The sequence below is a fragment of the Solanum stenotomum genome, chromosome 10, assembly GCF_019186545.1.
Source record: "Solanum stenotomum isolate F172 chromosome 10, ASM1918654v1, whole genome shotgun sequence".
Taxonomy (NCBI): Eukaryota; Viridiplantae; Streptophyta; class Magnoliopsida; order Solanales; family Solanaceae; genus Solanum; species Solanum stenotomum.
Genome location: NC_064291.1, coordinates 8,966,939 through 8,992,324, shown reverse-complemented (window position 1 = coordinate 8,992,324; position 25,386 = coordinate 8,966,939). Strand labels below are relative to the sequence as shown.

The 25,386-nt window shown below is 32.2% G+C and overlaps 2 long non-coding RNA genes across 2 annotated transcripts in view; both read left to right on the top strand.

The window, feature by feature from the left end:
* The first annotated feature begins 3,123 nt into the window (after nt 1-3,123).
* Nucleotides 3,124-25,386, top strand: part of LOC125842477 (uncharacterized) — a 31,844-nt gene continuing 9,581 nt past the window's right edge. The window contains exon 1 of the long non-coding RNA XR_007443921.1: nt 3,124-3,291. This is a non-coding gene — a long non-coding RNA (uncharacterized LOC125842477). The remainder of the gene's footprint in view (nt 3,292-25,386) is intronic.
* Nucleotides 3,898-6,239, top strand: LOC125842478 (uncharacterized). Its single transcript, XR_007443923.1, has 3 exons — nt 3,898-3,965; nt 4,773-4,854; nt 6,166-6,239. It is a non-coding gene; the product is annotated as an uncharacterized LOC125842478 (long non-coding RNA).

Genomic DNA, 25,386 nt, shown 5'->3' with positions numbered 1-25,386 from the left:
TACAGATGGTAAAGATTCATTCTCAACAAATTCTTTGTTTAATTTGTATTTGTATACGGTAGTTTGTATTTGTATATGACGATGATTTCCTTTGGTTTTTCAGTTTTGTCATCATATATATTCAATCTTTTTGTGTATAACTTTTAAAGTTTGTATAAACATATAGTTTTTGGATTTTGTATAATATAATTTATATAATGTAATTTGTATAATATATTTTTTATAACCGTTTAAAGTTCATATGTTTATGTTTGTATCAATTCGTTATTTTGAGTTTTATCATATTTGTATAATTTCAGACATTATATTACTCAATTATACAAAAACATGTGAATTATACAAACAAGATGTGAATTATACAAATTATTGTCCTCTCTTGCTCGCCTCTCTCCTCCCTCTCCCAATCTCGCTGACCAGAATATACAAATACATATGTATAATATACAATTTTCTAACCGATATACATATACAATTCACCTCTCTCCCACTCTCTGCCCTCTCTCGCTCGCCTCTCTCCTCCCTCTTCGTCTCGCTCACCACTCTCCTCCCTATAACATGTAGCTACAAATTGTAATTAGCAAACTATAGCTATGAAGCGTAATTAAAATATTTTTGAATGGCTATATGCGAAAGTTCAATCATTTTAAATTTACACTCAAGCAAAAAGGATGTTTTTGTCATTTTATCAGCTTGATATCAACCTAATAAATATATTACGTGTTGTTATATAATATTATTTTTAATTATAAAATTAGTCATAATAAAGTTTGGTAGACCTGTAATTGGTCTTTCCAACTATGCAAAAAATGTGTCTTGAGAGTCGCAGCTTATCCAATTATCGCATTGTCAACCCTTGAATAAAGCTCTGCGTTGGACATTATTTGTTATTTTATTCAATTATTAAATATTTACTGGTTGTCTACTAGTATATGATTCTATTTAATTAGTTGTCCTCAAGTTTTACGTTTAATATAACGTAAGCTTACAGCGAACGTGTGATATGGTTCTTTTTCAGATCTTATATGAACATAAAATATTTTGTGTATTAAACTACTGTTGTTGTTGTAGCTTACTACAAATTTGGGGATCTGTGAACAACTAAAAGAAATGAAATTAATGATGAACTTTGTCACTAATCTATCGTATTAACTTTTTTAAAAGGATAGTTTCAGAGTTCTTTTTTCAAGTTTTGTCGTATAATATTCACTTCTCATATGGTTTACGATATTACACCTTCTTTATTTTTTTTAACATTCTTTGAATCTATTTAAAATAAATATAAATCAATTATAACTTGACAAATTTGTCCTTATTTATATATTTTTTTTCTTTCACATTAATGCATATAATTAAAATCATGATTTATTTAACAAAAATACTTTAAAAATTGTGTTATTGCTTGATAATACTTAAGACAACAAGATAAAAGGACATGATATTGGATATATTCTATATGTTTTTAGTTTAAAACTATAAGATTTAAAGTCTTATTTATTTTTTTAATAAAAGTTGTGTCTCAATTCAAAATCAAACATAACAAAATTATAAAATTAAAACAAAGGGAGTATTAATTACAAAACAATCTTGACTAATACTTAATATTTTCTTGAGTTAAGAGTCGATCAAAATTAGACTCTGTACCTTATAATGAAAGGTATAACTTGGAAGGTCAACATATACGACATCATCTTAAGAATATCCTATTTATAGAAATACACCGAGTATGTTCACAATATTATTGTTGTTCTGACACATTTACCTTTTAAATTTACCTTATTAAATAATTTGAACTCACCAATTAAATATGTAAAATTGATCAAGAAATATGGTTTATTGTGACGACTTTTAGTGGCGACACGTAGAGTTGCGGCAAAAGTTGGAGCTTTTGTAGCAACTTGTAAAGGTTGCCACAAAAGGCGCTAGCTTTAGGGGCGAGCCTTAAAATTGCTACTGAAAATTATATAGTCAGTGGCGACTATGTTTAGGTCGCCACAAATATGCACTAAACTTTTTAATGAAATTAGTTATAGTGTCGACTCATAAGCCGTTGCTACTAAAAGATTATTTGTGGCGATGTAGTTGCCACTAAAACGCCATGTATTGTGGCAACATTTCATGTCGCCAGTAATTCTTTTCTACTTTCTAAATTCAAAATTTTATTAATAATAATTTCTTATTTAAATATACATAAATATCATACCAATATATTGAAAACTTCTAATAATTATTTTGTAGAGTTATTTAAATAAATATAACTCTAATTAAATAGACAAAATTATTATTATATAGATAAAGTTATTATACGTATTTATTAAATGAAAAACACTTTGAGTACTAAATAAATTTATTTATGGATATATTTGATTACTTGAGTGAAAATAAATTCATTTATCACAATAATAATTAAAGATTTAAAATAATTAGTGATATAGAATAAAAACCCGAAAAATCATAAAGTTGACCAAATAAAAAAGTTCAACCTTTTGATTTGTGTATTTAACTTATAAAAATAATAAAATCATTTTTGAAAATATGTTTTAGATAAACATAATATAGGGAAAAAGTTGACCAAATAAAAAAGTGATGCATATATACCTTTGTCGTCTAACTAATGAGACATACAGACTTACCTTTTTCGTTAACAAACTTAATTAACAAAAATATTTCCTAAAACTGATATTGTAATTTCAAAAATGTCAAGGGGCTTAATTTTTTTTAGCTCATTCAATTTTTACCCTTCAAATCCATACAAACCTAATCCAACTAAAAATACCTTAATCCTTTTGTTATTTAGACCTGACCCAAATAAATTTTATGACTAAATAGTAAGGAATTGATTTATTTATTTTTTATTGCAATCGTGTTTAATTTGAAGCGGTAAAAAATTATTAGGTTAATTTTTTAAAGTCACGTAATATTTTTGGAATTAAAAAACCACCATTTTTTTCTTCGATAAATGTAAATTTGTGAATAAAAAAATTAAATAAACATTATTTGTCAAAATCACTCAGGGGCATATTTACTCGAAATATGAATATATTTATTCATTTTCCTTATAATATATGAACCATTCATTAATTTATAACTTAAACATTGTATTTGTTTATTGGGGGTGTCTAGGGTTTTTAATTAAAGGTTCTGCCGAGAGATTGATGAGAGTTGAGAAGCGAGAGAGAATGAGATTGAGAGTTGAGATGCGAGAGAGATCCAAAGGTTGCCTGGAGCGTCCACTGCTGGCATCGCACTTGCTGCCGTCGATTGCCGCTGCTCGTTTGTCTTCCCCGTCTTCAGGTAAGTTCTATGTCTTTTTTCATCTACACACAACATAAATGAATTGAGACTAGTTCAAAACTTTATTTTTGTTGGTTGACCATGTGATTTCGATTATTAGTCTCTGTATTTGAAGCTCTTAAATCAAACTGAGAGTAACATTGAAGGTGAAATTTATTGTTGGCTCTGTATGTAAATGAACCCAATTTCCTTACATTGAAGGCATAAGAATGACCTTAAGTTAGCAATTATTTTAGCACCAAGTCCAATTATTTGGAAATAGACTTTTGTGGTTAGAGACCTTTAATTAGCAATACAAGTAGGGTGAGATTTATTGAAGATATACTATTTTAAAAAAGTGTTTGATACTAAGATTTGAGGTCTATGAATGAAAATGAGAGAGTACTAGAAAAAGAATAAACAATTAAAAGCAGTGAAAGTTTAAAATTTTGGATAGTTTTAAGTATTGAGGGCAGTGAAAGGTGAAATTCTGATAAAAAAGTTTTTTACAACTAAGCACTTGTACAAAAATGTTTAGAAAAGTTTGATATACCTATTTTATATAATACACAATTTTAGTCAATTTACTTTAACTCTTTGAGTTATATTAATTTTATCTTATGATTTCAGAGGCATTGGGTAGCTACTTGGTTGATTCTTTTGTTTAGCTACTGCTGGAGTTCTTTTGAGTTGTGGTATGCAACTTTTTGCTTCTTTCAATCCAGTTAGTATTACACTCGTGGTGTCTATGTGTTCTTTCCTCTTAGATTGTGATTGCCCTATTGAAATTCAAGTTCATATCATTAGATTTACTCTCCATGACTTTAATCTTTTGTACATTTCTCTGAGATAAGAAATGGTAGACCGCTAAGCTCAAAGGAGGGTCCTCCAAAAGAAGCTACATTCCCACACTAAAGCAATTGCAATGTCGACATTCTATTTTCCTCTTAATAGTTATGTACATCTTGTTAAGAATAGGTTAATGTCGGTAAAGTCAAACCATACCTTCATTGACATCTTCAGTCCAACACAATTAGTAAATTCGTATTTTTTTAAGTACTACTTTTCCTTAGTTTTTATTACCTTTTCTGGTTTTGCTAACCACTTGATTGTGTTATTCCTCTTTGGCTAGATTGTTTTGTATCCTATCTTCCCTTTTTTTGTGCTATACTTATAGACTAATGAATTAACCGGGAACGTTTTATTTTTTCATGTCAAGGACCATGTTTTACTTACTATTTTGAATGGAGCATATCTTTCATGATAATTGAAACTACACTTTCTACTTTTAAATTTGGCTAGCTATCTCCATTTGTTGAATTAGGTAGTTGTAGGAGTACGGTGATACATTCTTGTAAATCACTCTAACATAGAAGTTTGTTGAGATTACTTTAAAATACTATATGTTAAGTAGATATTATAATAAGGAAAATAATGTGAGATGTGTTTCCCTGCATAACAAAACTTTTATGGTTACGAAGAACTACATCTTTTTTATGCAGGTTAAACAACTTCATAATTGTTGTAGTTGCATGCCCTGCTGCATCTGATCATGCTCGCAATTACCTTAATGAAGTGCAACAGGTAGGAAGTTTAATTTCTTGTTCGAGTAACACTCTTCTGCTCTGTTTGGTCGAATTATTTGCAATATGAATTGCAGAATGTAGGTTTGAAAGAGTGTCTTATGGTGGTATCTACATATCTAGTAGGACAAGAAATACTACCTATTTGTGTTATGGTGGTATGTATAGATAGGTGGACAATAAATAAGACTCCCTTCATGTCAATTTGTTTATCTTGCTTAGATCTGTTTCAAAAGAATGCCTTTCTTTATTCAGTCACTCTTTACACCCAATATCGTACACGATATATTTAAGGCCACGAAATTCAAAAGGAATTTTAGTGCATTACACATATTTAGTTCATCACCACAAGATTCAAAAGTATTCTTTATTTTCTTAAACTCCATACCGAGTCAAACTAAGACAAGCAAATTGAAACAAAGGGAGTATCTGCTATATTTGTTTTCTAAAGGAAAACAACAAAATTAGTAGGTTTAAGAAAAATTACTAGGTTGCACCAGCACATCAAATTGTAAGTCGGCACTGAAGTTTTTCAAGCCGGAATGTGGAAAAATAAGTTGTGTGATTTGAGGCACTATTTGAGGTGATAATAGCCATGGGTATCTTTTAGATCTGAAGTGCAAAAGACGTATTGATGAAATTGATATTAACCTGCATCTATGTTTCAGTGATTTCACATTTGGTATCGTAACTGTCATTTTGGCAATATTAGTAGAAGATTCAATTACATTGTTGATGTCTTGTTGACCAGCGGCTTCCTTTACAATAATTTTAGCCATCTAGGAAAGTTTTGTATCCTTTATTGCCTTTGACCCTTGCAATTTACCTTTTATTTCTTTCTTGGATACCCTTCAGATTGTACGTCTATGGGAAATAAACAAATCATGGTTTCCTAAGGGAAAAATAGATTTGTTGCGACTTTCTTTATAAATAATGAAATACTATTACATACTAATTTTCTTTTATCTCTGGCACTTCATTAACCGACTAACTCGAAGGAAGCTTAGGTAAATTGAATTGTGTTTTTCTCTGTCTAAGACAACATTACTATTGTTGTTGCCCACTTAGTCACTAACGTTATGTTCTTCTGTATGCTAAAACGGTGTACGCTTATCCATTTACGCAATTAATATTTGTATGAATTTCTTTCAGTGTGGAAGATAAGGTCATGTAGCATGCTGATGACTGATCTATTTATTTTCTTAAAAGTGTTTTGAATTCTTTAACTCAAATATTATCGTGGTCACCCCTTATTCTATTCTATTCTCATTATAGATTATGAGAATAATTCTATGTTTTTTCTTAATAACAGGGACAATACTTTTACACAATTACAAATGGCGTGACTAAGGAGGAGTGTGAAGACACTACATATGTTGTTTTTTTTAATTATATGTAAGGGCAAAAAATATACAATAGCAAGCATATTGTGTAGGAGTATATTTAAATGACTTTTGGTGGCGGTACTATTTAAAATATTTGAGTTGACATGTATTTTGTGTTCTCTGTATTCATATTGGATGTTTTGCCATTGATATGTAATTAAATCAATATTAATGTGTCTATATTTTTTTTTTGTTGAAAAAATAGGTATTAGTAGCGACTAATGTTACTACTAAAATAAGGCTATTGTAGCGACAAAACATGCTACTGAAGGTATAATGGTTTTTGTGGCGACTAACATATGAGGTAATTGTAGCGACATAAGTTGTTGCTGAAGGTATAATGGTTTTAGTGGCAGCAGTAGTTGCCACTAAAGGTCATACTACAACGGCGACCCTACCCTATCCTATATGTATTTTGTTGTAGCATATTCCATTACCTTTTGTGGCGACTGTAGTTGCCACAAATAATGGTCATTAGTGGCGACTTCACATTGTCGTCACAACTAACATTTAGTTATGGAAGTACTTGCCACGGCGTCATGTCGCCACTGAATATCTTTAGCGGCGACTTTCTGGCAATCTGTGGCGACATTTTTTGCCACTAAATGTCCAGTTTCTTCGCAGATTCAACATCGACAAAGCTAAGGTTATCAATGCACCTTTAGCTATGCACTTCAAATTGAGCATGAAGCAGCAGTGTCATTCTAGTTATGATGAGAAGGAAGATCTGAAGAAAGTTTCTTATGCTTCAGTTTTTGGTAGTTTGATGTATGCGATGATTTGTACAAGAGCGAATATTGCTTGCGTTGTTGTTGTTAGCCGTTTTCTCTCTAATTTGGGAAGAAAACATTGGAATGCAGTGAAGTGGGTTATGAGATATCTTTGTGGCACTTCTAGTTTGTGTTTTGGAATAGGAAATCCTATTATTTGTGGTTATTCTGGTATGGTTGATAATGTTGATATTCATGAGTTTACTTCAGACTACTTGATTACTTTTGCAGGGGAAGCTGTGTCTTGGCAATCTAGGTTGCAAAAATGCTTTGATTTATCTGCAGAAGCCGAGCTTATTGCATTTGTAGAAGCTTGCAAATAGTTGATCTAGATGAAGAGATTTTTGGAAAACTTAGTTGTGCTCAAGAGAGGTATGTGCTTTATTGCGACAGTCAAAGAGTTATTCATATTCTATGTTTCATGGTCGGTCTAAACACATTGATGTAAGGTACCATTGGATTCGAGATGTGTTGGATTCTGAGTTGCTTGAGCTTGAAAAGATTCATACAGATGAAAATGGGTCTGACATGATGACTAAAGTTTTGCTAAGAGGGAAGTTTAAAGAAAGTTGCTTGATCGCCAGGATGGCGGTCTCCTCCACATAGTTATGAGGCGGAGAATTGTTGGATTTAGGATCTTTTTTCTTTCCGGTGTGGATAAATAAAAGTCTTATTTAGACCAACCACTTTAACCCATTATACCAATATTATGTGGCATATATAAGACTTATTTAGGTATTATTTTCAGACACACGAGAGAAAAAAGTCAAGAGAGAGAGTTGTTTTAGAGATTGAGAGAAAGAGAAAAATCATGTTTTTGCTTCAAGGAATTCTGCACAGGCAGTCCACTTTAAACAGAGTTCTTCACTTTGTTAACCGTTGGATCGTACACAAATTTGAACCGAGAGTTCTCACTATATAATTCTTGTATTTCAACGGTGGAGATTAGATTTAGTTATCTGTAGCTTCTGATTTTGAGGTGTGAACAATAGCTCTTTTTTAGTGGATTCTCTCCTTTAATTCTCTAGTTTTGGTGCAATCTTATTTCGTTGTTGCTCGTTATTTGGCACTTCTTTTGTGGCCAATTTTGGAGAACAATATTGTAACTCTTGGTGGTTATAGTGGAGCTTTTGGTCCTGTGATGTTTTACTCTTCACATCGAAGAGTTTTTCATGTAAATCTTTGTGTCTTGTGTGATTGGTTTATTCTTATCTTAATTGATATACTTGTTACCGATTTTTCGTATTGATTGATTTAGTTTTTCTTCTATTGATTCAAATTGTAAGGGAAAGTTTAGACTTTGATATTTTTCCGCTGCTATCCTGCCGAGCATTCTTTGATAGTGCCTTGCCTTTCCCAACAAAAACTAATGTTATATCTTATATTATCAACTTTACCATACCTGCCCTCACATCAAAATTTTGAGATTGTGTAAATTAATATATCTTTATTCTATTTGTTGCTCAAATAGAAAAAAAATATATTTACTTGTAATATCATAGATTAATATATATATATATATATATATTAAAAAAACTTATTATATTATCAAGTTATCTAGAATATAGTTATAAGTAATTTTCATAAAAAAGTGAGATTTTTATTTTGAAAATAAAATAAATTTATCTTATGTAATAAATTAATAAATAAAAATAACTTGGGGATATTAGCTAGTAATAAATTCTATCAAAAATCTGCCTATGGAGACCCTCTCTTTAATTTGTTGATAATAATAATAATTACTATTAGCGGCTATATACTTTGAAATGATAATAACATGTTCAAAACATTATAAACGATGATTAAATGTGTTAATTATGTGCTAACCTAAGTTGAGATGTATAGTGTCAACACTATAATTTATTCTTCTTTATTCCTTTTTCTTAATTTAATTTATTGAGAAGATATGAATTTTTACTTTTGTTGCAAACACATTTTTTTCCTTCAAATTACTCTACTCTCATGCTATATGCTTAAGCTTTATGAATTAAGGTTGCCTTTAAGAAAAGCATCGATGAAAGGTTTTCTCACATATGCATGAATTGTGAAATGTTTTCTCACATATTAAGAAATCTTGATTGGTCAATAGTTTTCTCACACATGTATGAATCATGATTTAAGGAACTACTCTACGATGATGTCACGGCCCAAAAATAGACGCGAGGACACTTGTATATTCCCACCAAGACAAGTTAGTCTCAACCCAATGAAAATGAAAGAAATGCGGAAAATAATAAAGCAAGAACAAGATAAAACAGAAAAACTTATTTTTTCTATTAAAACCCTCAAAATCTGGTTGTCACGTGTACAAACCACTAAATACATAAAGTGTGAAATTAAGAAATAAGTACAAGTCTCAATCTTTGATTCTCAATTAGAACAAAGCTTAAAGAAAAGGAAAAGAGGGCCCGTCGGGTTGATAAAAGTTACTCTCGATAGTCCTTTGATAAGCCTAAAAAGGTAAGAGAAGAAGGACGATCACGCTAAATCGGGCTCGGAATCTACACAAGTGTAGAAATAAGGAGTGCAACCTAATAAACAAGGCATCTACCTAGAAATTGAATACCCCTTACATTCCAATCGAACCTCCTCATACTACAACTTTCACAGAAATCAGCCCAACCTAGCAGTTCTACAATGCACAACTCATAAGGCTCAATAATTACAGTTCAATAGTCACAATTCAACAATCAAACGAATCAAGTAAATCAATCACACGCAACAAGTGTATCAATCACAATTAACAAGCAAGTCACACATAAGCATCAAATGCCTCAAGTCACAATAACCAATCCCTCACCGAAACTATTTCCCATCGGCACCATATCTCTAGCCGGAACCATTTTCCATCGGTTTTATATCAATCCTCTAGCCGAAAATGACTTTGGTATCACAACACTTGCCGGAAATGACCTAGGAATAATAGCACTCGCCGGCGATGACCTCGGCATCATAAACATCACATGCCACATCACAGTGTTCAACAATCAATGCACACATGCAATATCACACCACATGGAAGAGCCAATAATTCATGCAAATCAAGTCCACATTTATGCTATCAAGCATTTCATCAATCAATCAATAAGGGTCACAACAAGGCAATTCACATCATCTTGTTCATCACATAACCTTTTCAATTTCAACCCTTTCTATCCATTAAGATTTATCAAGTGGACAATTAACCTTTCACCCCATCCCCATTATTCCCAATACACAAACAACAAAGGGAATACACGAATTCTACTAGAATACAAGGTTTAGGAGATTGCTTGTCTTAAATCAATCAATATACAAGCAAGTATCCACAATCACTTTCCGGAAACAACAATACCCACATCAATTGCTTAGCACAATGGGTCAACTCACTCAAATCCAATTTCAAAAAGAAAGTTTGAATCCGAAATTTAATACTTGAAAGCAATACTCAAAACTTTAGAAACTCATTGGTGAAAATTATTTTGAAAAGGGACTCAAAAACAGTTCAAAATCTCCATTTAAGCTAAGAATTTGAGTTCTTGAAAATCTTACCATTTACCAATCAAAATCTCATTATATATGTTATTTACTTATTTATTGAATTATGTATTTTATTGAAAATATCTAAATCGAAAAACTAAACGGCAAAATGGGAATCCTAGTGTATAAACATGAGAATATCAATAAAGAAAACTAAATTAATAAATCAAATGAACCTTACACCCCATTAGATATCAACTTTTGTCCAATAATAATGAACCCTTGGTTTACAGAGAATATATATAAAAATATAAATACGAATTAAATACGAAAACCATAAGAGAATAAGAAGAAAGCTAAGGTAGAAACCATAACAATTGCTTCAAAGAGAGAGGCAATCTTGAATAAAATTGAGTCAATGAACCAATTGCGCAATTTGTATATTCTCTTTTTCTTCCTCAAATACGAATTCTTGAATCTCAACCTCAACGATGATGTCTTAGTACTACAATTATTTTCATCTTGAGAACCACCAACATTGCTAACACGTTTAGGTGCGCTGATATTTTCATTATTATTCTTGTTTAGCATCTTGAGTGACAACAAATAACCTTCTGCTTTCATATCACTTGGATTCTTGACTTAGTTTGTTTCTTTGATTATTATTTTTTTGGGTATAGAACAATATAGTTGATGAGTTTGATGAGGCAATGAGGGGGTTTTGGTGTACCTATATATAAGGTTGTGGAAAAAAGGTATTTATGAATTGTCAAAAGTGGGGGGCTGTATGAATAGCATGACTTAATTGCACCCTTTAGGAAAGAGATTGTGAAATCAAAGAAAGTAGAAATCAAGTAGAAGATACGTATGTACTTGTTAATATTATTTTAGATCGTTGAATTGGATTTTTTTTTCTAAAGGACGTTTCACACGCTTTTTAGATTTATCTAAGCTGAAAACGTTAAGGGATTAACATTTTTAAGTTGGTAGATTCGAAATTAATAATTTATACTTATTTAATAACACTTTTAAAATAATAATTGAGTTTCAGCTAAAAATATGACAACCCTCTATCTAAAGAAATATAATGTGAACTCTATATCTACTCTTGCATCAAATTTTTGAGATTGTGTAAATTAATGTATTATTATTTTATTTATTATTACTCTAATAGAAAATATATATATTTACTTGGTATATTAGAGTTTAACTTTTATTTATATATATAATATAAATTATATGATAGTATAATTTTTTTTACGTTATTAAGTTACTTAGAATATAATAATAAATAACTTTTCAGCAATAAACGTGCGATTTGTGAATGAAAATAAAATAAATTATCTATCAGAATGCATAAATAAAAATAACTTCAACGGATTATCCTAGTAATAAATTCTATCAAAAATCTACATAAAAATGATTATTTTCTCACATTATCCCTATTAATTAATAGTTAATTAGTATTAGATATTAAAAAATAGTTTGAGAAATTAATAAATAATTAACACTAAAAATAAAATATAAAAAAGATTTACTTTTTGAAAATATATCAAAAGTGACAAATTAAAATGAAAATTTATAAAATAATGGACGATGAGTATTATAAACTATGATCATTAAATGTGTTAATTATGTGTGAACGCAAGTTTTGAGATATATTACAAGATAATTTATTCCCCAACCCCCTCTTCTTACTTTAATAATTTATTAAGAAGATATACGATTTTGATTTTCTTTGCAAACACGTGTTTTTTGCTACAAATTACCCAACTGCTTTGCACGTTCAACTCTCATGCTATATGCTCTCTTGTCAACACATATAATTTGATTTGTCTTTTTCTTTTTAATATTTTTAAAAAGATATATGTTTTTTTGACAATTTATTAATTTCAACTTTTTACCTAATATATTTAACAGTACAAGAAGAGGCATTATGGTACATTTTACATGTCTTTAGTGTAAGATCACAAAATTCAAAAACTGTCTTTACTTTTTTAAACTATCATGTTGAATCAAAACCAGACAAATAAACTAAAACGGAGAGATTACTAATTACAAAATAATTCTAACTTCTTAAATCGGAGGAAGTACTAATTACAAAATAATTCTAACTTGCAATTTTTTCTTGAGTCGAAGGTCTATCGAAAACACTCTTTACTCCATGACGGAAACTCGAAAAGGGTAAAGTTTGTGTACACACACCACCCTCTTTAAATCCTACTAGTAGAATTATACTTAATATGTTGGTGTTGATGTTCTAACACATTTACCTAATTATCGAACAATTTAAACTCATCAATTAAATTCTTATATAAAAAATTGATTATAAAAGTTTTTTTTATAAGAAATATACTAATCAAAGTAGATTCCTTATAATGAGAGGGTCATGCATGCACCTTTATTCCAGCAGAAGACTGAAGAATCTCAAAGGTCGGGCATCATTATAATTTTTCCACTATGAAATAGAGTAGCAGTACTATCTGTTGAATAAATAATTCAAATAAAAGAAGAGAAAAGTTACGGTAGCTTTCTTTTAGTATTTTACTGTACTGCACTTTGACTTAACTATCGTTGGCCATAGATTTTCAAATATTATTTGGATGAAAATATGAGTGAAGTTTCACCGTGTGTTTGGCCATAGTATTTGGAAAACAGATTTTATTTTTTTAGAAAAAATATGATTTATATCCATAAGTTTTAAAAACTATGAAAACTAACCATATGTTTGTATTACAAGTCAATTGGATCTTCCTTGCAACATGCATCATTTCATACACTGGAGCAATGTGGTAGTTTGGAGTGAGTGCAACAAGCATCATTTCATACATCGTGAAGTAGACAAAACACATGACTTTGTTACCTTCAGACATGATGTGAACATGTCTTTTGCATTGGTTCTGAGACATGGTTGTGATAAGTGTTAGGCGGATTGAGTAAGAATAAGAAATTAAAGAGGATGTACCATTTCGAGGGACGTGTCGCGCGCCGCTACGGATACTGTCTTTCAAGGGACGTGTCGCACGCCACGACAAATTCTATTATCAAGAAACGTGTCGCACGCTGCGACGAATTTTATTATTGAGGGTCGTGTCGCACGCCGCGATGGATGCATGAACAAATATGTCCATCATGGGTCCCGAATTGAGAGACAACGGGTGTGTATCATTAGATCAGACATTTATCACCATACTTGACATTGCATTTCATTGTCTTGCACATCTTTATTATTGGTGAACTTGATCTTGCGTTGTTGATCTTGTGAGTGCCATTCTGTGGAACTTGTGACTGATGAACATTGAGCTTGTTGTTGAGGATATGTAATTGTTAGAGTGTTGTTGTTGAGATGTGTGCTATGTAAATTGTAAACTATTAGGTTGGACTGATTTTTATGCAAGTTGTAGTGGTGGAGGTTTGGTTGGGGTGTAAGGAGTACCTGTATTCTATTCCTTTAGCTTGTGTTTAGAAGTTTACTTGTTGAGTAACGTGTGGTTTGGTACTCACCCCTTGCTTCTATATTTTTGTAGGTTACTAGCCCGAATCTTTGTGAAACTCTTTATTCTCTTCTTTTCCGAGGCTTCATGTGGATATTTGTGAGGTAGTTGTTTGTCGTCTCAACGGACCTTCTTACTCCTATATATGATCTTGTTCTATTTTAGAGACAACATCATTTGAGATTTATGTTTTCTTTCAATTCTAGTATAATACATTAGAGGCTTGTGCACTTGGGGGTTTAATTAAGTTGACATTGTATTCCACATATTATCGTTATATTTGAATTTAGGCTGACTTGCCTAATTGGTGGGATAAGATGAGTGTCATCACATCCATTTTTGGATCGTGACAAAAACACAAATCATAACTAGTTGTATGTGTGAGGGAAACTAAACTCCAGTAATACCAACCTCAAAAAGTCTCAAACAATTGAATCAAAGGCCTTCCGAATATCAATCTTAACCATATATCTAGGGATGTAAACAGGACATTGTTGGAATTAATGCATCCACATTAATGTTTAGTCTCCCAAAATTGTCTCTTAGTTTTTCAAGAAGTCTTTTAAAATTTCGTAATACATGTATCTAGTAAATTGTGATACATGTATCTAGTTATTTGTGCAAGACCTTTGATTTACATTATTAGTAGTATAAATAGAGATGTAATTGATGATTGTAATCATCTCAAGTGGCCTTAAGTAGCCTATATAAAACTTGAGCATTCTCTATAGATAGTATTCTTCTTCTATATTTACTACAAATTGGTATCAAGAGCAAGTTTTCGTTCTTAATCTGGGGTTAGGTGAAGAAAAAATATGACATCCAAAACAAATTAGGGTGCTGATTCTTCAGTTGTTCTTACTCCATTTTTTGATGGAACTGATTTTGAATACTGGAAGATAGAAATAAGAACACATTTGAAAACTGAAGTTTTTGTGGACTATTGTTGCAATGGCTTTGAAGAGCCAGAAAACGATGGTAAAGTTATAGCAACAGAGATGAAAAATCTTGGGGCTAAGTATCGTCAAGATGCAAAAGCCTTAAGCAAAATCCAAATGAGAGTCTCAAGAACATATTTTGCAAAAATTGCTACTTGTGAGACTACAAAACAAGCTTGGGAGTCTCTGAAAACTGAGGTGTATGGTGACGAAAATGTACGCACTATAAATCTTCAAACTCTTAGAAGAGAGTTTCAAAATTTGAAGATGATAGAATCTAAAAAAATAGATTAATATTGCACCAGAGTCATGAATATTGTTAATGAAATGAGAAATCATGGTGATACAATTTCTGACTAACAATTTGTGGAAAAGATTCTAATTAGTGTCACAAAAAAGTATGAATACATTGTTGTTATCACTGAGGAGACGAAAGATCTTTCCAAGCTTTCCATTAAAGAGCTAGTTGAATCATTTCGTGCACACGAGAAGCGAAGATTTTTTCATGAAGATCAACCCAAAGAGACGGCTTTCCAGTCCAGAACAATGAGAATCCTCAAAAATTCTCAAAAAATCAACATAAGAAGAATTACTGTCACGACCCAAAAATGGGCGTGATTGCACTTGTTTTATCCCACCAAGACAAGTTAGCCTAAATCTCAACTACACATCCTTTCCATAATTATATTACTTCCACCTTAATACCAGATCTAACATTCAAACCACACACGACACCAACTACTCACACGAGGAACTACGCACGAGTCATCATATAAGTGAGAGTGAATGGAATAAAGCGATGAGAATCAAAACCGGATCAAGAACGCACGATAGAGATCTAAGAAGTGAATTTTTTTTCCTAAAAGTCACTATAGCCTCTCGAAGATAAGTACAGACGTCTCCATACCGATCCTCGTGACTCTACTTAGACTCAACTTGTACACACGTGAGACCTATGAACCTGGGGCTCTGATACCATTTTGTCACGACCCAAAAATGGGCGTGATGGCACTCGTCTTATCCCACCAAGACAAGTTAGCCTAAATCTCAACCATTACAATATAATGCGAAAACTTTATAATCAACTCAAAAATACCCCAAAAATTTGGTTGTCACGTGTATAAAGTATTACAATTGATTCAAAAGAGAAACACAAGTCTCAAATGACTTGTTTCTATAATATAACAAGATCATAAATAAGAGTAAGAAAGTCCGCCGAAATGACAAACAGCTACCTCACAAACCTCCACAAGAAGCCTTGGAAAAGAAGAGAATGACAAGTACCACAAAAATCCAGGCTCGTAACCTACAAAAATTTGTAGAAGCAAGGGGTGAGTACCAACCACACGGTACTCAGCAAGTAAACCTCTAAACACGAGCTAAGGGGATAGAATATGAGTACTCCTTACACCCCAACCAAACCTTCACAAGTACAATTTATATACAACCAACTCAACCTAACAACTTACAATTTACAAGTACATATCTCAACAACAACATTTTAACAAACATATATTCTCAACAACAAGCTCAATATTCATCAATTACAGCCTCAACAACTACAACCTGCTTAAAACCAGCCCAACATAACAGCTCACAATTTACAAAGCACATAGCTCAACACAACACTCTAACAATTTCATATCCTCAACAACAACACTCTAACAATTGTATATCTTCAATAACAAGTTCAATATTCATCAGTCACAAGTTCCACGGAAAGGCACTCACAAGATCAGCAACACACAAGATCAAGTTCACCAATAATAAAGAAGTGCAATGTAATGAAATGCAATGTCAAGTATAGTGATGCATGTCTGACCTAATGATACACACCCGTTGTCTCTCAGTCCGGGATCCATGGGGGACATATCTGTCCATGCATCCATCGCGGCACGCGATACGTCCCTCGAAATATAATTTTCGTCGCGGCGTGCGACACGTCCCTCGAAATATAGTATCCATCGCGGCACGCGATACGTCCCTCGAAATGGTACATCCTCTTTAGTTTCTTATTCTTTCTCAATGCACATAACACTTATCACAACCATGTCTCAGAACAATGCAAATGACATGTTCACACAAATAATGAGGAGATGACCATTTTCATAACATTGCTTAAATCACAACAACACAATCATGATACAACCTCAACAATTATTCAACAAGTCTTTCAAACAATTTTCAACACATCACACAAACAATTGATCACATTACTCCTAAACATATACCACAAGGAAATACACGAATTCCATACGCTTAACAAGGGTTTAGAAATCCACTTTCCTCGATCTATCGAACAATAGCTCCAGGACTTGAGTCTTCCCCTTTCGTTAAACTTCCAACTCAATGTCATCTATTTAAATAAATGACCACAATAAGATTTCAAAACTAACAACATTCATATTATTATATGTCTAGCCTAGACTCAAGAACTTACCCAAACCTATAAGCAAGATGTTAAATCTTGATGTCAATTAACATGTCAACTCTCATATTTTCAAATTTCAGATCTAGGATTATATTCTAAAATCTCCAGTATCATGAATCTAATAATATTCAAATAATACAATACATATAATATTTAATTAGATCTATCAATATATCACAACTTTGATAATAATGTGGTACCATATTTTTAATTGGAGTCGCAGGAAGAACGAAGGAAAAATATGTGTCCAGTAACCAACTAGTACGTCTACTACTTAAATTCCATTATTCCTCACTTAAATCTCCCAAGGACCACTCACTGTACAATGATTACCACCTAATCATTATTCAATGATTGCACTCTAAACCCATTTTTCCACTCACTCATATTCCAATTTCAAATATAATTTTTTTGTCAAACCCACCTTCCTTGATTATCTTTCATAGCCAATATTAATAATAATATTAATTCTAAACAATCATAGCTGCTCATTAATTATAAAAGAGATGAACAATTGCATCATTATTAAGTTATGGTCATTACCTGGACAAAGTGCATCGACGGCGGAGGTGAGTATTCCAACCCTTTCTATTTTCTTTTCTTCTCGGCTGCGTGAACTGCTGCTGTTCACAACTGCCAGCAACATTTGCCCTTTTATTTATTTTTTATTATTTATTTATTTATTTATTTTCCTTTTCTATTATTATTAGCAACAAAATAATCTTTTATTAAATCTGAAAATCATGTCACTCATTCTTATAAGTCATAAATTATTTATAAAAGCTACTAAAAAGGGCTAATATAAAAATAATGAGTAAAATTCATAAAACGACTAAGAGAGTTGTTAAAATTACAATCCAAAAAAGAAGCAGGATCATGATGGTTCTTCAAAGAAGATTGAAGAAAAAAGTGAGAAAAGTTCTAGTCGTTTTTGTAAAGTTTGTAAAAAGACTAATCACACTGCAGAAAAATATTGGCACAAAGGCAAGCCCCAATGTAACTTTTGTAAAAAGTTTGGCCACATTGAGAAGGATTGTTGGCACAAAAAACGGGAGCAAGCAATTTTTTGTGAAAAACGAGAGGAAGAAAGGGAAGAAAACCTTTTCTTTGCTTCTAAATTTGATACTTCAACAAAAAGCAATGAATGGTATGTTGATAGTGGTTGTAGCAATCACATGACTGGAGATGAAAAGGCTTTCCTCTCAATTAATAATAGCATCACTACTAAAGTGAGAATGGGGAATGGAGCCTTAGTTGATGCAAAAGATAAATGTACCATTTCGATCAACATAAAAGGGAGCGGTAAGCAAATTCATGATGTTCTTTATGTTCCCGACTTGAAAGAAAAATTGCTTAATGTTGGTCAACTCATGGAAAATGGCTATTCTCTTGTGTTTAGAGATAATTGTTGTAGGATTTATGATAAAATTGAGTCAAATCAAGTCATTGTTGAAGTAAAGCTGATAAAAAGAAATTTTCCTTTGCAATTCCATTACAATGCATTAAAAAATCAAGTTGTAGATGATTCATGACTTTGGCACAAAAGATTTTGTCACTTGAATTTTCATGGTTTGAAGCTTCTTAAGCAAAAAGACATGGTGCAGCGCCTTCCTAAGATACATATGGAGGTGGATCCATGCATGTGAAAGTTGTATAATGGGAAAGCAACATAGAAAGTGTTAGGCTTTAAACCTTCATCGACGCCAACACACTGGCTTTCGCCCTCCCACAGGAAACAGAGTTCTTTAATTTGAAGCTCCGTACTCTTGTGAAAACGGACTACAATACTTGATCACCAGTTAAATAGTTCGGGAGCAGACAGTGCCCCTCTAACGCGGGCCGGGCGGCGACGGGCGCGGGAGGGAAAGTGACCGAGCAAGCAGATGATGATGGTTCAGCCGGTAAGTCTTCGAGCCTTGTTACGGACTAAAGTCCTAAAGAAAAGCTCGCCGCAGCAGAGTGCTTTGCCCATGCTGCTATCCGCCTTCTTCTTGGGGGTACGGCTCCAAGGACTGTCCTTCGGAACAACCAGAACAGGAACAGTGGACCTAAGCAAAGGAAAACTGGTGAAATTGAATTCTCCGTGAAGATGCGGAGTACCAACGGCTTCTAGAATGCCATTCATTTCGCAATAAGAAACTTCGGGCTAAGATGCTGACTTTGCCGTGGAAAGAGCTTCCTCTTGTCCTTCTCTTCTTTCTCTCCCTGCTACTTGTGAAGAGAGGGGTCGTCGGGCTATTGCAGAGTGAAGGAAGGTGGGAAGGTGTCTTGTCTTGGCCTAATAGGCAGAAAGGACTACTAGAGCTATATACTTTGAGAACGAGTGGAATACCTGAAACAAGAGAGGGTAGGTAGAGCACTTTCGCTAAGCCCCGGTCTCACTGAACTGGGTCAAAGAACTTGGAGGTTGTTCCGCGTTTGCACAGTTCAAGGCTTCCTCCCTGTATACAACCGCATCGAAGCACACTCTTGAAAGTCAAAGGTACTTTCTAATCTTTATTGATGATTTTTCAAGAATGTCTTGGGTTTATTTCTTGAAAGAAAAGTCAGAAGCATTTGCTACATTCAAGAAATTTAAAGCCCTTGTTGAGAAGCAAAAAGGTTGCAGCATCAAAACCATTCGCATTGATAGAAGAGGTGAATACACAAGTCGAGAATATGAAGAATACTGCAAAAATGAAGGCATTCAGAAGCAATTTACAGCAGGGTACACTCCTCAACAAAATGGTGTATTTGAAAGAAGAAATAGAACAATTGTTGAAATGGCTAGAACTTTGATGAATGAGAAAGGGATGCCAAAATATTTTTGGGCAGAAGCAGTACCTACAGCGGTGTACATCCTCAACAGGCGCCCGACAAAGGCATTGAAGAACAAGACACCAGTTGAAGCTTGGAGTAGAATGAAACCTTTTGTAAGTCATTTTAAAATTTTCGAGTGTATTTGCTATGCTCATTACTTGCTGAGAAATGAACAAAATTGGATGAAAAAAAGTCAAAGATGTATATTTCTTGGTTATAGTGATGTGACAAAAGGCTATAGGCTTCTCGATGTCAAAACTAACAAACTTGTTGTTAGTAGAGATGTCATTTTTAATGAAAAAACAGCATGAAATTGGAAGAATAAAAAGATAGAGAATACTTCTATCATATCTTTAGATGTGTCAAATCAAGAAAAGGATGAGGAAGGGGAAGATGCCTCTAAAGAAGAAGAAATTTCAGATTCAGATGATGAAGAACCACCTCCAAGAGGAACAAAAATGTTGAGTGGCATTTATCAGAGATGTAACTTTACCAGTGTTGAGCCAGAAAATTATTAGGAGGCAATAAAGCATGATGTTTGAAAGAAAGCCATGGCAAAAGAAATTCGAATGATTGAAAAAAATAATACTTGGGAGCTTGCGGCTATACCCAAAGAAAGAGAAGTTGTAAGTCTAAAATAGATTTACAAAATCAAACTCAATCAGGAAGGAGATATTCAAAAGCACAAAGCAAGGTTGGTTGCTAGAGGCTTCACCCAAAAACCAGGTATTGATTTTTATGAAACTTTCTCTCTATTTGCTCGTCTTGAGACAATTAGAACCGTAATTGTTATTGCTGCACAAAAGAAATGGAAACTATTTTAACTTGATGTCAAATCTGCATTTCTTAATGAAAAACTTGATGAAGAGATTTATGTTGAGCAACCTTGAGGATTTTTTGTTCAAGGGGGAGAAGAGAAGGTGTACAGACCAAAAAAAAGCTCTTTATGGGCTGAAGTAAGCTCCAAGAGCCTGATACAATGAAATTGATACATACTTTCTGAAAAATAATTTTCAGAGAAGTAAAAGCGAAGCCACTTTGTATGTGAAGAAAGAACATGACAACATTATCATTGTTTGTCTCTATGTGGATGATTTGCTCTTTACAATGATGTGAAGATGATGCAAAAATTCAAGCAAGATATGATGCAAGCCTATGAAATGAGTGATCTTGAGTTGCTAAATTATTTCTTGGGCATCGAAGTTTCTGAAGTGAAAGAAGGAATTTTTATTTCTCAAAAGAAGTATACTAAAAATATTCTTCAAAAATTCAATATGATGGATTGTAGGTCTGTGGCAATACCATTAGCAGCAAATAAGAAGTTCAGAAAAGATGATGGAGAAAAGAAAGTTAATAGCTCACTTTATAGGAGCTTGATTGGAACCCTGCTATATCTTACTTCAACAAGACTTGACATTAAATTTGCTGCTAGTTTATTATCCAGATTCATGCAAGAGCCAAGCCAAGTGCATTTTGGAGCTGCAAAGCGTGTTCTACACTACTTGCAAGGAACAATGGATTATGGGATAATGTACAAATTTGGTGGAAATTTGAACTTAATTGGTTATTCTGATAGTGGTTGGGATGGAAGTATAGATGACACAAAGAGTACTTCTGGTTATGCTTTCTTATTTGGATCAAGTATTTGTTCTTGGTTATCAAAAAAACAAAGTGTTGTTGCTCAATCCACTACCAAAGCAGAATATGTCTCAGCAGCTAAAGCTACTTCTCAAGCTATTTGGCTTAGGAGAATATTTGAAGACACTGGTGAAAAACAAAAAAGAGGGACTGTTTTATATTACTATAACAAATCAACAATTGCATTTGCAAAAAATCCAGTCAATCAAGAAAGATCAAAGCATATTTCCATCAATTATCATTTTATCCGAGAAGCACAAGAGAAAGGCGAAATTAGTACGGCTTAAATTCTTATACCTCACATTTTCACAACATTGAGAATATGATAAAATAAAAATAAATAACTAAATAAAATGAACCTTACACCCCATTAGATATCAACTTTTATCCAATATTAATGAACTCTTGATTTACAAAGAAAATATATATAAAAGAATCAAAAATGAAAACCATAACGGAAGAAGAAGAAAACTAAGGTAGCAACCATAGCAATTGCTTCCAAAAGAGAGGCAATCTTGAATAAAAAAAATTCAACGAACCGATGATGACGCAATTTGTATAGACTCTTCTTCTTCCGCGAATACAAATTCTTGAATCTCCGCCTCAATGAGGTTGCCTTATAATTCGTAGAATTATTATTATCATCATTACTCGTTGTTATTTCCCCTTGAGAATCACCACCATTGCTAAGACTTTTAGATGCACCATTTTTATTCTTGTTCAACCTCTTGAATGACATCAAATAACCACTCTCTTTCATATCTGAATAACTTGAACGTAACAAGAATTTAGACTATTTGTTTAAACGTTGAGATTGAATCGAACGTCGTATGAATTAGTACTCAAGTCAAATATTGGATTCTTGACTTTGTTTGTTTCTTGGATTTTTTTTTTTTTTTGGGAGAGGATAATAGAAGATGAGTTTGGTGAGCCAATGAGGGGTTTTGGTAATGCCTATATATAATATAAGGTTGTGGGATAAAGGTATTTTTATATATGATTAGTCAAAAGTGGGGGCTAGAAGTGTGAACATGATTTTTTTTAATTGTGCCTTGTAGAAAAAGTCCACTTAGGAGAGAGGTAGTTAAATTCAAGAAATTGGAAACTTCGTAGAAGATAGCTAGGTAGAAGCTTCCTCCTCCTTTCAAGTTTCACACTTAATGGCTTTATACGTTATCCGTGTTCGATACCTGCATTACAGTTTGACTATTCTAAATTTGTACTTTCTGTGGTTTTGTATTCCATGTACCTGATTGCATTATACATTATTGATATTCGATATTTGCATTATAGTTTGACTATTTTGGATTTATATTGTGCTTTCTTTGGTTTTCTATTCGGTGTTCGATAGCTGCATTGGAATCCGACTATTACGGATTAGCGTTGTATAAGACCTCATTCGGGGGGAGGGGGAGGGAGGGGGGAGTGCTCCCTAAACAAGATTTTTGTCATATCCAAGGCTCGAATTGAGATCTTTAATTAAAAGAGGAGCAAACTCATTCACTGCACCATATCTTTTGATAATGTTCTACTCTCATGGTATATGATATATATGCATATATGCTCTCTTGTCAAAATATACTACTACATATTTTTTTAATTTGTTTAAAAGAAATGTTCTTTTCTTTTTTGGTAATTCATTAATTTCAACTTTTCACTACATATTTAAGATTGTAAGATTAAAGGGCATTTTAATTTGGTACATTCTACATATCTTTAATTTAAGACTATAAGATTCAAAAACTTTTATCTATTTTTTTAACTCTGTGTTAAATCAAATTAAAAGTAAAACAAAGGGAGTACTATTTACAAAATGAACTTGACTGACAATATATTCTTGAGTCGAGGATCTATGAAAGTAATCTTTTTACCCCATAATATGAAAGGTGTAAGTTCGACATATACACCACTCTCTCCAAATCTTACTTTTGTTTCGATGAAGATTGAAGAATCTTAAGATTGCGCATCAATCATCATTATACTTTTCCACTACAAAATGGACTAGCACTATCACTCCTAAATATTCAAGATGTATCATAAAAGGAAAATGTAAAGTTTGAATGAATTGCGCGTTATAAATAATGTGTGGGTCAAAATGGCAGGAGAATCGTGCGTAGAATAGGTCCACTTAGGAACAAGTAGCCAAATCTTGTTTTTATCTTTTTATTCTCATCTAAAATAGGAAAAAAAAAAATTGGCCAGAAAATTTGGTCAGAATTTGACCAGAATGTTAAATTTTCTATGTTATTTCAACTTTTAAAATATTTTTACCCTTTTAACTTACATACATTTTAACTAAAGAATGGAAAAAAGATTAGTTTGTTTTAAAATTAAAAAAAATATTAAAGTTTTTAAATTTTCTAGCCAAATTTTCTGATCATTTAGCACTTCACTCTAAAATAAATGACGTTTCACGTAAAATCCAAGAAATTTATTGAAAATTACAAAAAAGATACATACATAATTGTTAAAATAAATGATGTTTCATGTGAAATTTGAGAAATTAATTAAAGATATGTACGTAATTGTCAATATTATTTAGACCGTTGAATTGAAGCGGATGCTTCCCCCTTTTTCAGGGTTTCACACCCTTTCTTTGGTTTAGTCCAACTTAGTAGATTTTGCTTAAATAGTATATTTGTGATAGTAAATTTATTATATATGTAGAAATATTAAATTTAGAACTAATCCAATTATTACTACTTAAAATCGTCATAATAAATTTTGGAACTCATAAAGTTAAAGCTCTAGTCTCGCCTCTCCAGTCACTACAATATTACTCTTCCTGTTCATATTGAGTAATGCTTATACCTATTTATTCTGATAAAAAATAAATGATATTTAATTGTTTTCTTCCAAATTTATCATCTTTATGTAATCCAATATTAAATATTTACTATGATATTTAAGTAAGAGTGCTTTAATTTATATATGCATCCAAGAGCATAATATTTTTTAATTTAGTAATTTATATATATAGTAAATAGATATTTTAAATAATTAGTATCTGGCTTGAACATAAAATTAGTGATGATCTGCAAAACCTATACTGTTAACTCTATATCACCCCCACAGTTGCATCGATATTTTGAGATTGTGTAAATTAATGATAGTAATCTTCTATTTGTTGCCCAAATAGAAAAGATAATATTTGGTGTCTATGGCAGAATTAAACTAATTTTTTTTTTTGGTCATCGAATTAAACTAATTATTGCTATATGATAAATGTGAATGATTTTAAGCATTTCACGAGGCCGTTAGTATGTCTGTTAATTAAAATTATTCTTATTTCTATGGAAAAAAATTTGTCGACTTTATGGGTGTGTTTGGTATGAAGGAAAACATTTTTCGGAAAATATTTTTCAATTTTCTCATGTTTGGTTGGGTAAAATGTTTTCCAAATCAACTCATTTTCCTCAAATTTAAGGAAAATGACTTTCATTCAAAAATCAAGAAAACATTTTCCAAAACTCTCCTCCAACTTCATATTACAATTTTTTTGTTGAAAAAATAAATTTAAAGTTTGTTTTTAAAAAATATTTCCACTTTTAAATTTTTTTTTTTCACCCCCACCCCGCCAGCACCTCTATCAGACCCCCCTCCCCCCCCCCCCCCCCAC